The sequence below is a fragment of the Schistocerca gregaria genome, chromosome 7 (genome assembly GCF_023897955.1).
Source record: "Schistocerca gregaria isolate iqSchGreg1 chromosome 7, iqSchGreg1.2, whole genome shotgun sequence".
Classification (NCBI taxonomy): domain Eukaryota; kingdom Metazoa; phylum Arthropoda; class Insecta; order Orthoptera; family Acrididae; genus Schistocerca; species Schistocerca gregaria.
This window is the reverse complement of record NC_064926.1, coordinates 329,683,061-329,698,703: the sequence shown is the minus strand read 5'-3', so window position 1 is coordinate 329,698,703 and position 15,643 is coordinate 329,683,061. Positions and strand designations below refer to the sequence as shown.

Below are 15,643 nucleotides of genomic sequence, written 5' to 3'. Positions count from 1 at the left end.
CTTTTAGGGCGCAGTCAGTTCAACTGACGTGCTGGCACAGTGGTTAGCATCACGCGCTGACACTTTCGCACACTGTGTTCAAAACCCAGTTATTGTTTCTACTTTATTTTTATTTTTTTCATTTATCTACCAACATCTGTAGGTTATTACACGAATGGTTCTTATAACGTCAGAGGATAGAAGGGCGTTATGTTAATTGTAAAATTATAACTAAGTTTCACAATAAGTGTCATACATTTGCTGTATAGTAGTGTAGGTATAACGTTTACAAAGGTAATCTTTAATTCTCATACCTTATAATTAATCATATATCAAATCTTACATTAATTCCTACATTTTATTCTTATGTTTATTCTCAGGATGATTTGGAGCATTCCCTTGAATGATACCGATCGTAGAAATATTCTGAACATAGAAATTCCTCCCCCCATGAACTATGGACGTTGCCGTTGGTGGGGAGGCTTGTGTGCCTCAGCGATACAGATAGCCGTACCGTAGTGCAACCACAACGGAGGGGTATCTGTTGAGAGGCCAGACAAACGTGTGGTTCCTGAAGAAAGGCAGCAGCCTCTTCAGTAGTTGCAGGGGCAAAAGTCTGGATGATTGAGTGATCTGGCCTTGTAACACTAACCAAAACGGCCTTGCTGTGCTGGTACTGCGAACGGCTGAAAGCAAGGGGAAACAACAGCCGTAATTTTTCCCGAGGACATGCAGCTTTACTATATGTTTAAATATTGATGGCGTCCTCTTGGGTAAAATACTCCGGGCGGGGACTACTCAAAAGGACGTCGTTATCAGGAGGAAGAAAACTGGCGTTCTACGAATCGGAGCCTGGAAAGTCAGATCGCTTAATCGGGCAGGTAGGTTAGAAAATTGAAAAAGGGAAATGGATAGGTTAAAGTTAGATGTAGTGGGAACTGGTAAAGTTCGGTGCCAGGAGGAACAAGACGTTTGGTCAGGTGAATACAGGGTTACAAAATCAAATAGGAATAATGGAGGAGTAGGATTAATAATGAACAAAAAAATAGAGAGTGCGGGTAAGCTACTACAAACAGCATAGTGAACTCATTATTTTGGTCAAGACAGACATGAAGCCCACGCCTACTACAGTAGTAGAAGTTTATATGCCAACTAGCTCTGCTGATGGCATTATTCAGATACTAAAGGGACACGAAAATTTAATAGTCATGGCTGACTGGAATTCGGTAGTACGAAAAGGGAGAGAAGGAAACGTGGTAGGTGAATATCGAGTAGGGTTAAGAAATGAAAGAGGAAGCCGCCTGGTAGAAATTTGCACACAGCACAACTTAATCATAGCTAACAGTTGCTTCAAGAATCATAAAAGGAGGTTGTATACATGGAAGAAGCCTGGAGATACTGACGGGTTTCAGATAGATTATATAATGGTAAACAGAGATGTAGAAGCCAGGTTTTAAATTGTAAGACTGAAGAAAACTGCAAGAAGGTGGGAATTTATGGAGATGTGACCTGGATTAACTGAAGAACCAGAGGTTGTAGAGTGTTTCAGGGAGAGCATAAGGGAACAATTGACAGGAATGGGGGAAAGAAATACAGTAAAAGAAGAATGGGTAGCTTTGAGGGATGAAACAGTAAAGGCAGCAGAGGATCAAGTTGGTAAAAAGACAAGTGGTAGTAGAAATCCTTGGGTAACAAAAGAAATATTGAATTTAATTGTTGAAAGGAGACAATACACAAATGCAGTAAATGACGGAGGCAAAAAGAAATACAAACGTCTCAAAAATGAGATCGACAGGAAGTGCAAAATGGCTAAACAGGGGTGCCTAGAGGACCAATGTAAGGGTGTATAGGCATGTATCACTGGGGGTAAGATAGATACTCCCTACAGGAAAATTAAAGTCACCTTTGGAGAAAAAGAAACCACTTACAAGAACATCAAAAGCTCAGATGGAAACCCAGATCTAAACAAAGAAGGGAAAGCAGAAAGATGGAAATAGTATATAGGAGACAGTATTATGGAAATGGAAGGGAATGTCGATGAAGACAAAATGGGAGATACGATACTACGAGAAGAGTTTGACAGAGCACTGAAATACCTAAGTCGAAACAAGGCCCCAAGAGTAGACAACATTTCATTAGAACTTGGGAAAGCCAGCCCTGACAAAATTCTACCATCTGGTGAGCAAGACAGGCGAAGTACACTAAGACTTCAAGAAGAATATAATAATTCCAATCCAAAAGAAAGCAGGTGTTGTGCAGATGTGAAAATTACCGAACTATCAGTTTAATAAGCCACGGCTACAAAATACTAACACAGGGAAAGGAGCTAGACAGTGTTGTAGCCTCTCCCCGATGTTATTCAATCGGTATATTGAGCAAGCAGTGAAGGAAGCAAAAGAAAAATTCGGTTTAGGTATTAAAATCCATGGAGAAGAAATAAAAACTTTGAGGTTCGTCGAAGACATTGTAGTTTTGTCAGAGACAGCAAAGGACTTGCAAGAGCAGTTGAACGGAATGGAAAGTGTCTTGAAAGGAGGATATATGATGAACATCAACAGAAGCAAAACGAGGATAGTGGAATGTAGTCGAATTTAGTCGGGTGATGCTGAGAGAATTAGATTAGGAAATGAGACACTTAACGTAGTAAAGGAGTTTTGCTATTTGGGGAGCAAAATAACTGATCAAGGTCGAAGTAGAGAGGATATAAGATGCAGACTGTCAATGGCAAGGAAGACGTTTCTGAAGAAGAGAAATTTGTTAACATCGAGTATAGATTTGAGTGTCAGGAAGTCGTTTCTGATAGTATTTGTATGGAGTGTAGCCATGTGTGGAATTGAAACACGGACGATAAATAGTTTAGACAAGAAGAGAATAAAAGCTTTCGAAATGTGGTGCTACAGAAGAATTCTGAAGATTAGATGGGTAGATCATATAACTAATGAGGAAGTACTGAACAGAATTGTGGCGAAGAGAAGTTTGTGGCACAACTTGACTTGAAGAAGTGATCGGTTGGTAGAACGTGCTCTGAGGCTTCAAAGGATCACCAATTTAGTATTGAAGGGCAGCGTGGAGGGTAAAAACCGTAGAGGGAGACCAAGAGATGAATACACCAAGTACATTCAGAAGCATGTAGGTTGCAGTATGTACTGGGAGATGAAGAAGCTTGCACAGAATAGAGCAGCATGGAGAGCTGCATCAAACGATGAATACACCAAGTACATTCAGAAGCATGTAGGTTGCAGTATGTACTGGGAGATGAAGAAGCTTGCACAGAATAGAGTAGCATGGAGAGCTGCATGAAACCAGTCTCAGGACTGAAGACCACAACACGACAACACACAGAAATTCTGAACACCTTGAGCATCGCACGGTCACATTGCATCGAATGAATCTCACTCGGGAAAGAATCTTTGTTGAAATTTCTGAAGATTTCTCGCGTTGGCAATGATTTCGCGGAAAACCACTCATAATAGAACATTTTTTTTAGAAAATTGGAACTCGAAATTGATTATGAACCGACGCATGTAACTTTATTGCGTCGATTCTAGATGATATGCCTTTGTTGTGCAATGAGGGTAGAGCAATTCTGCACTTTCCAGATGAAATGTTGTATTTACAAGTAAAGGCATACGTCACAGGGTTGATAGAGAGGCTTATACTTCGGAGGAATTACTTTCAACTAATAGGTTGGTATTCCATCTTGATCCACGAATTTCTCGTCATATAACGAAGGATCGCTCTTTCCACCCCATGAATAACTAATGAACAAGATTGTCTCTGTTTTAACTCATGGTGCCATAACTTTATTCAAGAACTAATTGTGTGTTTCTTTTGTCAGCTTCTAGGATTTTGCGGCAATTACGTACACGTTCGGATATTGTGTGAGGTGCCGGGGCTAGCAGTGTATTTAACGTTAAATTCTTCTCGAATCTTCATATGGAAATGATGTTCTAAGTCCCTCCTTTTCTAACTCCTATTTTTGCTGTTGCACATGGATTAAGAAGAAATGCGAACTGACTGTAATCGACCCTGCAAGTGGAGTAGAAAAGAGTTTGGCACCTGCAATAATTTAATTTGATAGACATTAATTATATAAAGGAAACTTCCTGGCAGATTAAAACTGTGTGCCCGACCGAGACTCGAACTCGGGACCTTTGCCTTTCGCGGGCAAGTGCTCTACCATCTGAGCTACCGAAGCACGACTCACGCCCGGTACTCACAGCTTTACTTCTGCCAGTACCTCGTCTCCTACCTTCCAAACTTCACAGAAGTTCTCCTGCGAACCATGCAGAACTAGCACTCCTGAAAGAAAGGATATTGCGGAGACATGGCTTAGCCACAGCCTGGGGGATGTTTCCAGAATGAGATTTTCACTCTGCAGCGGAGTGTGCGCTGATATGAAACTTCCTGGCAGATTAAAACTGTGTGCCCGACCGAGACTCGAACTCGGGACCTTTGCCTTTCACGGGCAAGTGCTTTGTCAATTTCTGACTTGTCTTCAATTTTTTCTCTCGAACTGGAAGGCTTTTCTTCGACAACAGCATGTGGAGTGTGCTCCTTAACTGCTTAATCCGTTGTCAAGAGTTGATCCTACTGTTTATAAGATCTATGATTTTCTCCGCCGTTTCTTTACCCAAGATTTTCGATAGGCTGGATGTCATTGTTTGTGTTTTATTATTTGTATCCAATTTCTCTAACAGTTCAGTGCAAGAGTAAACAGCATCGGTTTTTTCTCATGTTGTTTCAGGACTCGCATTGTCATACTCGTTTGAATAGCTACAGATTCTTCCGTAACACTCTCGTCCTGAAATTCGCTTTGCGTGGTCCCTCTATTGGCTCAGTTTCATTATTTTTTTGTCCTAATTTTGCTGGAGGCTTCATTACTGTCTGTTCTCTTTGAGAACTAATTCGAAAATGAAATGTTTCTCTTACTGATTCCGTCCAGTAGACAAAACCAGCTGGGTAGGTTAGAAATTGTTGAAAACAACATCACCCTTGCAGGCTGCAGGAATAAGTGAATCTACTTGTTGGCCAAGCGAACTCTGTTTTCCAGGAACAAACACGCAGTACCACCAATATTACTGTCAGTACACACTAAAGAAATTCCACCGACACCAATTTCAAATATTTTTCGCTTTCATTTATAGTTTTACACATTCGTGTAGTAATGTACGGACATTGTCAGTTAAATGAAAATAAATAGATAAATACACTAATGCTCAGAAATCAAGGATAATAGCAGAATGTGGTGCCACACAACGTGGCACTACACAAAATTGGCGCCAATAGCATAGGCACATAGGGAACACACACGACACCGATCTGTAAGTCCAGATGAAAACCCGTCGAGAATCACTGTTCAGACTATACCTGGAATCGTCCTTGAACATAACCTGGCACCACTATTCCAATGACCATGTACTGTGTTCATGACACCAGGCTGTACGGGTTCTCCTGTGACCAGAGGTCCGTAGAATGCACCTTGCAGGTCTCTGGGGGAATAAACCATTTCTTTTCAGTCGTCTGTAAACGGTATGTCTGGAGACAACTATTCCAGTCGCTGCGGTAAGGTCCCGAGCAAGGCTACCTGCAGTACTCCGTGGCCGTCAGCGAGCACTGATGGTGAGATTTCGGTTTTCTTGTGGTGTTGTACACTGTGGACGTCCCGTACTGTAGCGCCTGGACACGTTTCCTGTCTGCTGGAATCGTTACCATAATCTTGAGATCACACTCTGTGGCACACGGAGGGCCCGTGCTACGACCAGCTGTGTTTGACCAGCCTCCAGTCACCCTAGTATTCTACCCCTCATAACGCCATCAATATGTATTCTTTGAGCCATTTTCAACACTCACTCACCATTAGTACGTCTGAAAACGTCTGCACACTTACTCGCTGCACCGTACTCTGACATGAACCAACACATCTCTGCGTATGTGGACTGCTGCCAGCGCCACCCTGCGACGACCGCAGGTCAAATGCACCGCATGGTCAAACCCTAAGGTGATTTAAATCCGCAATCCGCCCACCAGAGCGTTGTTTCACCATATAACAGCATTATCCTTAATTTATGAGCATGAGTGTAGGTAAAAACAATAATCGGGTTGCGAAAATGTGTGAAATTGTGAAACATCGATGCGAACTGCTGTGTCATCACTTCGGCTGAAATGGTTATGCGCTAAAAGACACATAAAGTATACCGCAAACTTTAAACCTCGTTTCCAGAAACGGTCGAGTATTTACAGTAGCGTTTCCCAAACTGAATTCCATGTAACACTAGTGTTCCATGAGAAGTGCTCTGTGAAAAACTGTTAATAACATGGCATTATTTTTTGACATGTTGATGGTTCTAATTATTTTTTAAAATTTTTCTTGTGACTTCTGTGTCATTAGTTATGATAGTTATGTTTTAACTTTTTCTTGTTTTTTAAAATTCTATTAACCTTCCAAATAAACAAGGTGTTGTACCAAAATGTTCTATTAGAGGAAAAGTTTGGGAACCCCAGATCTGCGGATAAAGCTACACACATGTTCGCTTACTTTGAGCCCTCTTCCGCTGAGCGAAGTCTCTAGGAAATGGGGTTATGGCACTTACCGTGTTCTCCTGCTAAGCTGTTGGTTGTAAGATCAGTATCTGTGTTGGCCAGCTGGCACGAGATGGGCGTGTATGACCTGCCGACGTGCATCGAGCACATCCTGCGGGTGACGGGCCAGCAGCGGCTGTTCTACATCGGCTACTCGCAGGGCACCACCGCCTTCTTCGTGATGGGCTCCGAGCGGCCCGACATGTGCCCCAAGGTGCGCGCCATGCTCGCCATGGCGCCCGTCGCCTTCATGAGCCACGTGCGCAGCCCGCTCATCCGCATGGCCGCCAGGTTCGACGGCATGCTCACTGTATGTGCGCCGTTTCACTCACTCGATTATCTCAACTTTTGTTCTTCTTACACTGCCGGAAAAAAATAGTGCATCTGGAAAACGCATATTCCGCTTGGGGGAACAGCAGATGTACTGATAACGGTTTCGACGTGGTGCGCCGGCAGATAGAGTTCTGTCATAGCAACCAGAGAGCGGTGTCTTACACTTAATAGGAACTGATCACAGTAGGAAGGCTCTATTTGGTGGAAACGTCTGGATCAAGCAGGCACCTGTGCCACAGAGACGCGCTCGTGCTTCCTACAGCCAACTGAAGAGAGTTTGAAAGGGTTCAAAATGTGGCTTTCTGAGTGGAGGGATGGTCCTTTCAGAGGATCGTCACACACTGAGAAAATGGAACGCCTACAGCCGTCCTTACGATTTTGTTTATAAAGTTGCAACACGTTTCCGAGCTTCAATGCACCATCTTCAGGCTGTAGTTCATGTAGAAGGAGTTGACACAATCCCTATATATAGCGCATCACTGACAAGCATAACTGGTTACACAGACTATCATAAAACCTAGGACTGCTGGCACAAAAATTTTCAGATAATCTGCGTAACCACTTATGCTGGCCACTGATGTGATATATATAGGGACCGTGTCAACACCTTCCCCATCAACTACAGCCTGAAGATGGCGCATTGAAGCACCAAAACTGGTTGCAACTTAATAAATAAAACCATAGTGACAGCAGTAGGCGTTTCATTTTCTCACAATAGTAAACGACCGTCGTCCCAAAGACCTCCTGTAATAAGGACGGACATACAAAAAGAATTGTCACACGAGTTGGACGTGTTACTTCAGTTGTGCAACGATGCTGGTACAGTGATCACATGAATATTTTCAAACCCACAGACTATATTCTGGAAGTTCACGCAGTATACGAGGTGCGATAATACAGTAATGAGACTGATTTTCTTTGCAAGATGTGGCAACCCTGTAGGCTTGTATAGGCACTATATCTTTGTCCTTGGTCTATAAGCTGCTTCTAGCCCAAGCGGCACATCGATGCAAGTGCTCAGTCGTGAGTTGTGTTGTAATAAATTAACGCATGCTGAGTCTCGTCACGGAAATGGAGCCGCATAATATTGCGCAACTGTATGCCATTTCTTCTGCGTTAAATTGGCTGAAAACGCAACGACAACTTACGGTTAGCTTCAGAAGGCTTTTAGAGAGGAGGTTATGTCAAGAGCTCAAGTTTTTCGCTGGCATAAAATGTTTAGTGAAGGCAGAACGAATTTTGAAGATGAAGTGGACGACCATCAACCTCCCGGATGGATGCCAACTTGGCCAGGATGCGTGAACTCGTACGATCTGATCGAAGATTATCCGTGAAAATGATTGCAGAAGAATTGAACATCAATCGAGAAACGGTTCGCTTATAATAAGTGAAGATCTTGGTATGAGAAAGATTTGTGCAATAATGGTCTCCAAAAATCTCACACCACAACAGCGAGAAACACGAAATAACGTGACAGCGGATCTGCTAAAGCAAACGGAAATCAATCCAGAATTGTTGAGCCGTGTTATGACTGGTGATGAAAGTTATTTTTTTTTCAGTACAATCCAGAGACAAAACGACGCCAATGTTCGCTATGATGCTCAAAGGGATCACCCAGACCAAAGAAAGCTCGCATGTCAAAGTCGAAAGTGAAGTGCATGCTTGTGTGCTTCTTTGATTCCTAAGGAATTGTCTATAAAGATTGGATGCCTCCTGGACAAACAATTAACCAATATTACTACAAAGAAATTTTAAACAGACTTCCTAAAAGAGTTCTTCGTGTCCGTGCCAACATTGCTGATAATTGGATTCTGCTTCACGACAACGCGCCATCCCGTACTGCTCTGTCAGTACAGCAATTTTTAACCTCAAACAAATTTCAGTACTACCACAGCCACCTTATTCACCAAATATCGCTGCGTGCGACTTTTTTCTATTTCCAAGAGTCAAAACGGCGGTCAAGGGACACAATTTTCAAACAACACAAGATGTCCAAAAAGCCGTGACGAGGGTCTTGGATGATGTTACAGAAGATGAGTTCCATAAATATTAACATCAATGGCAGAAGCGCTGCAAAAAGTGTGTGCAATCGGAAGGGAACTACTTTGAAGGAGACAACACTCAACTTGACTAAAACGGCGAGCAACATTTTTTTAACATCAGTCTCATTACTTTATTGTCGCACCTAGTAGATGGCCGCTAGGATCGTCATATTGCAAGGGCAGTGTGACAGATCTTGAAGCTAGCACAGCACAGATACGACGGCTTGTAAGGCCAGACGTGTCAACACGAACCGTTGGGAACCGGTTACTAGCAGTGAGACTTCATTGGCCGTGATACTAGCGACATGCACACCTCTAGCTCGTCCTCCACTCGCGCCAGAAGATCACCTGGAAGGTAAAATGACGCCTCGTGGCCTTCAGCGATGAAAGCAGATTCTGCCTGCACGCAGTGATGGTCGTTTACTCGTACGACGTAAACCTGGTGAGCACTGTATTGTAGAATGCACTGGCTCCACCTCAGGCCTTATGGTCTGGGGTGCGATAAGCTACAACTCTCGTTCAGCTTTGGTGTTTCTAGAGGGGGACGCTAACCAGCGCTCGGTACGCGCAGAACCCTGTTCGACCCATTCTTTTGCCGGTCTTGCAACAGGCAGATTATGTGTCTCCAATCGATCACATGCTGGATATGATAGGGTGAGAGGTGACTCGTATACTGAGCGAGGTAGAGCAGTGTTTAGCTCACTAGACTCACTTTCGGGAGGATGACGCTTGAAACCCGCGTCTGGGCATCCTGATTACGGTTTTTCATGATTTCCCTAAATCGCTTCAGACAAATGCCGGAATGGTTCCTTTGAAAGAGCACAGCCGATTTCCTTCTCCATCCTTCCCTACTCCGTCTGTAATTACCTCTTTGTCGACAGGACGTTAAACACTAGTCTCCTGCACTCTTCTCCCTCCAAGTGATTCGTGCGACTCCCCAGCTAACAATTCACACGGAACTACTTTAACAGATCGAGCAGGCGTTTCATAACGTATCCCAGGACAGTATTTGCCATCTGTGCGATTGAATGGCTGCCAAAGCAGAGGCTTAATTGCCGCCCGTGGGAGCTACACCTCGTAGTAATATGGGTCTTGCAACAGCAGTAGATACTTTGTACCTCAGAACCGCTTGTGCTACCGATCTGTAAATGGAATCAATTCATGTACTCCATATGCACTGTTGCAACAATAAATACTGAGTGAATTGGAAACTTCTAAAAGGGTGTACGCATTTGTTTTCCGGCAGTGTATGTATGCAGGCCAAAACTGTACCAAAAATCATTCGAGATTACCTGATAAAAACTGCGGATAATGTTCTGTCTACAGTATTGTGATAATTCAAAAAGACTATGTAAGAGTGCTGAGGGCCCCTGACTCGTCACTAGAGGGACATGGAGATGGTCCGTCCACGGCATTCAGTAGAACTGGGAACAGAAAATGGGGGCTTCAAAAGAACAGCAAAGGGATGCAATGTGTTGCCTGAGAGACGGAGTGTAAGGAACGGAGCTTTATCAAACAATGCCACAAGTGTACGAAGACTATTTCATGTTCGTAGCAAAGAGTCAAGGCGTGGCACAGGCGATTCATGGAACGATGGATGCCTTTGGCCCACGACGCACGAACTGAAACGCCAGACCGTATTGCTGACATCAATGTCCGTAGGTGGAGTGTAGGGATGTGGGAAACCGACCGTATAAAATCGATACCAGTGTTTTAGTTCGGAAAACCGCTATTTTTAGATATTTGTTGGTCTCGGTTATGGCAATATTTTTATTTTTTACTAATAACTGGACAAAATACCGAGATATTAATTACCTGTAGCAGCAGTGTTAAAATATTTCGTTTCTAAACTTTACTTTAAAAATTTTTCATTAGTAAAATATGAATTACTTGAAACTATTGCGTTATTATACTATAGAAAATGGGAGAAGCTATCAGTGCTGTTTTAATAACAATGCCGGCAGAAACGAGCAATAAAACACATAGCAAAAGAATTGGTGCAGCTTTGCTGAGACAATAATTTACCTTTTACCATGTGGTTAGATGGTGCGCGTGTAAGGACAGTGTGCAATACTTGTCCCATTTGATCTAAACGGTAATTTCTCACTGTCGTTGTAGGACATCAGTTGTATATGAGAATGGCACCAATCCTAGTATGGAAATATGTACTAACTGATTTAGCGATGAAGTACAGTGTTTCATTTGCTTTAAAAAATTTAAAACAGAAGAGGCCACAAGAAAATGTGACCTAATATAAGGAGAAAACTTAACAGTTCATTCATAGTGTACAATTAAATAGAAAGCAGTTGATTTGCTGCCTGTGTCTAGATAATACACACTCCTGGAAATTGAAATAAGAACACCGTGAATTCATTGTCCCAGGAAGGGGAAACTTTATTGACACATTCCTGGGGTCAGATACATCACATGATCACACTGAAAGAACCACAGGCACATAGACACAGGCAACAGAGCATGCACAATGTCGGCACTAGTACAGTGTATATCCACCTTTCGCAGCAATGCAGGCTGCTATTCTCCCATGGAGACGATCGTAGAGATGCTGGATGTAGTCCTGTGGAACGGCTTGCCATGTCATTTCCACCTGGCGCCTGAGTTGGACCAGCGTTCGTGCTGGACGTGCAGACCGCGTGAGACGACGCTTCATCCAGTCCCAAACATGCTCAATGGGGGACAGATCCGGAGATCTTGCTGGCCAGGGTAGTTGCCTTACACCTTCTAGAGTACGTTGGGTGGCACGGGATACATTCGGACGTGCATTGTCCTGTTGGAACAGCAAGTTCCCTTGCCGCTCTAGGAATGGTAGAACGATGGGTTCGATGACGGTTTGGATGTACCGTGCACTATTCAGTGTCCCCTCGACGATCACCAGAGGTGTACGGCCAGTGTAGGAGATCGCTCCCCCACACCATGATGCCGGGTGTTGGCCCTGTGTGCCTCGGTCGTTTGCCGTCCTGATTGTGGCGCTCACCTGCACGGCGCCAAACACGCATACGACCATCATTGGCACCAAGGCAGAAGCGACTCTCATCGCTGAAGACGACACGTCTCCATTCGTCCCTCCATTCACGCCTGTCGCGACACCACTGGAGGCGGGCTGCACGATGTTGGGGCGTGAGTGGAAGACGGCCTAACGGTGTGCGGCACCGTAGCCCAGCTTCATGGAGACGGTTGCGTATGGTCCTCGCCGATACCCCAGGAGAAACAGTGTCCCTAATTTGCTGGGAAGTGGCGGTGCGGTCCCCTACGGCACTGCGTAGGATCCTACGGTCTTGGCGTGCATCCGTGCGTCGCTGCGGTCCGGTCCCAGGTCGACGGGCACGTGCACCTTCCGCCGACCACTGGCGACAACATCGATGTACTGTGGAGACCTCACGCCCCACGTGTTGAGCAATTTGGCGGTACGTCCACCCGGCCTCCCGCATGCCCACTATACGCCCTCGCTCAAAGTCCGTCAACTGCACATACGGTTCACGTCCACGCTGTCGCGGCATGCTACCAGTGTTACAGACTGCGATGGAGCTCCGTATGCCACGGCAAACTGGCTGACACTGACGGCGGCGGTGCACAAATGCTGCGCAGCTAGTGCCATTCGACGGCCAACACCGCGGTTCCTGGTGTGTCCGCTGTGCCGTGCGTGTGATCATTGCTTGTACAGCCCTCTCGCAGTGTCCGGAGCAAGTATGGTGGGTCTGACACACCGGTGTTAATGTGTTCTTTTTCCATTTCTAGGAGTGTAGTTTGAACAAGAAGAGAATAGAAGCTTTCGAAATGTTGTGCTACAGAAGAATGCTGAAGATTAGATGGGTAGATCACATATCTAATGAGGAGGTATTGAATAGAATTGGGAAGAAGAGAAGTTTGTGACACAACTTGACAAGAAGATGGGACTGGTTGGTAGGACATGTTCTGAGGCATCAAGGGATCACAAATTTAGCACTGGAGGGCAGCGTGGAGGGTAAAAATTGTAGAGGGAGGCCAAGAGATGAATACACTAAGCAGATTCAGAAGGATTTAGGTTACAGTAAGTACTGGGAGATGAAGAAGCTTGCACAGGATAGAGTAGTATGGATAGCTGCATCAAACCAATCTCAGGACTGAAGACATATATATATATATATATATATATATATATATATATATATATATATATATATATATATGAAACCAGAACAATCACTGGTAGCAGTTACTTCTGTAAAATATCTGGGATTATGCGTATGGAACGATTTGAAGTGGAATGATCATATAAAATTAATTGTTGGTAAGGTGGGTGCCAGGTTGAGATTCATTGGGAGAGTCCTTAGAAAATGTAGTCCATCAACAAAGGAGATGGCTTACAAAAGACTCGTTCGACCTATACTTGAGTATTGCTCATCACTGTGGAATCCGTACCAGGTCGGATTCACAGAGGAGATAGAGAAGATCGAAAGAAGAGAGGCGCGTTTCGTCACAGGGTTATTTGGTAAGCGTCATAGCGTTACGGAGATGTTTAGCAAACTCAAGTGGCACACTCTGCAAGAGAGTCGCTCTCTATCGCGCTGTAGCTTGCTGTCCAGGTTTCGAGAGGGTGCGTTTCTGTTTGAGGTATCGAATATATTGCTTCTCCCTACTTATACCTCCCAAGGAGATCACGAATGTATCTTAGAGAGATTCCAGCGCACACGGAGGCTTTCCAACAGTCGTTCTTCCCGCGAACCATACGCGACTGGAACAGGAAAGGGAGGTAATGACAGTGGCACGTAAAGTGCCCTCCGCCACACTCCGCTGGGTGGCTTGCGGAGTATAAATGTAGATGTAGATTCGAAAAGCCTTGTCTACCCTAAATAGAATTCGAACGAAATATGCAGATTGACTGTCTCGCTACTAAGATGGGAGAAAATAGCGTCCCCCAAGTGCGATTGTGGGGCTCGTAGGCAAATAGTTAAACATGTAGTTGAAGATTACCCCCTGACAGTGTTCATTGGTGCCCACTCGGAACCTACATGCTGTCACAAAGGTAGTGAAATATATCTACATCTACATAATTTCTCTACAATTCACAGTTAAGTGCCTGACAGAGGTTTCGTAAAATCAACTTCAAGCTATTTCACTACAGTTCAACTCACGAACAACGCCCAGGAAAAATGAACAATTAAACATTCCGTGCGAGCTTAGATTTTTCTTGTATTATTTTGATGATTATTTCTCCCCATGTAGGCGGATGCCAAAAAATATTTTCAAATTCAGAAGAGAAAACTGGTGATCTAAATTTCATGAGAAGACCCCGCCGCATGGAAAAACGCATTTGTTTTAATGCCTGCCACCTCATTTCGCATATCATATCCGTAGCACTCTCGTCCCTATTTCGCGATAATACATAACTAGTTGCCATTCATTGAACGTTTTCAGTGTCCTTCATCAATCTATCTCCTTCGGACCCCACATCGCACAGCAGTACTCCAGGTGAGGGCGGACAAGCATAGTGTAAGCAGTCTCTTTTGTAGACCTGTTACATTTTCGAAGTGTCCTCCCAATAAACAGCAGTCTTTGATATGCTTTACCAACAACATAATATACATTCTTACACCAGTTTAAGTTATTTGTAATTATAATCCCTTAGTATTTAACTGAATTTACAGGCTTTGTCTTTGAGTAATTTGTCGTGTAACCAAAATTTAACGGATTGCTTCTATTACTCATATGGACGACTTCGCGATTTTCATTATTTAATCAACTTCCACTTCTCGCATCATAGAGATATCTTTTTTTGATCGTCTAACAACTTTGCAGACAGTAACATCTGCAACACGCTCAGGAAGCTGCTCAGATTGTCTCCTAAATCCTGTATGTAGGTCAGGAACAGCAGAGGGACTAGAACACTTTCTTGGGGAACGCCAGATATTATTTGCCTTACGACATCCCGTCAGTTACTTCTAACTGAATTCTTTCCGACAGAAAATCACGAATCCAGTCGCATAGCTGAGACGATACTCCCTAAACACGTAATTTTATGAGAAATCGCTTGTGAGGTACAGTGCTGAAAGCCTTCTGGTAATCTAAATATATGGAATCACTCTGACATCATCTGTCGAAAGCACTCAATACTTCGTGAGAATAAAGAGCTAGTTGTGTTTCACGTGAACAATTTTTCTGAATCCGTGTTGGTTGTTTGTCAATAAATCGTTTTCTTCGAGGTATTTCATAGCGTTCGGAAACAGCATATGTTCCAAAATCCCACTGCAAATCGACGAGAGTTATATGGGTCCGTAATTCAGTGGCTTGCTCTTATTTCCCTTCTTCGGTATTTACGTACGTATCTTTCGGGGCGCTAACAGTCCTATATGATTGCGAAGTATGGAATAATTTGTTTCAGCATACTCTCAAAGGAACCCGACTGATATACAACTTCACCTGAGGCATTGCCTTTATTAACCGATCTAAGCTGCTTCTCTACACCTAGGATATCTGCTTCTAACAAGGGAACCTCCCCATCGCATCCCACTCAGATTTAGTTATAAGTTGTCACAGTGGTTAGACCTTGAAAAACTGAACACAGATCAATCGAGAAAACAGGAAGAAGTTGTGTGGAACTACGAAAAAAATAAGCAAAATATACAATCTGAGTAGTCCATGCAAAAGATATGCAACATCAAGGATAATCTGAGCTAAGGAGCGCCGTGGTCCCATGGTTAGCGTGAGCAGCT

At 43.8% G+C, this 15,643-nt stretch overlaps 1 protein-coding gene across 1 annotated transcript in view; it reads left to right on the top strand.

Moving 5' to 3' along the window:
• Nucleotides 1-6,784: 6,784 nt before the first annotated feature.
• LOC126281175 (lipase 3-like) overlaps nt 6,785-15,643 on the top strand; it is an 83,951-nt gene continuing 75,092 nt past the window's right edge. Inside the window, exon 1 of the mRNA XM_049979861.1 lies at nt 6,785-6,852. The gene's annotated coding sequence lies outside the window, so the exon portion shown is untranslated. The remainder of the gene's footprint in view (nt 6,853-15,643) is intronic.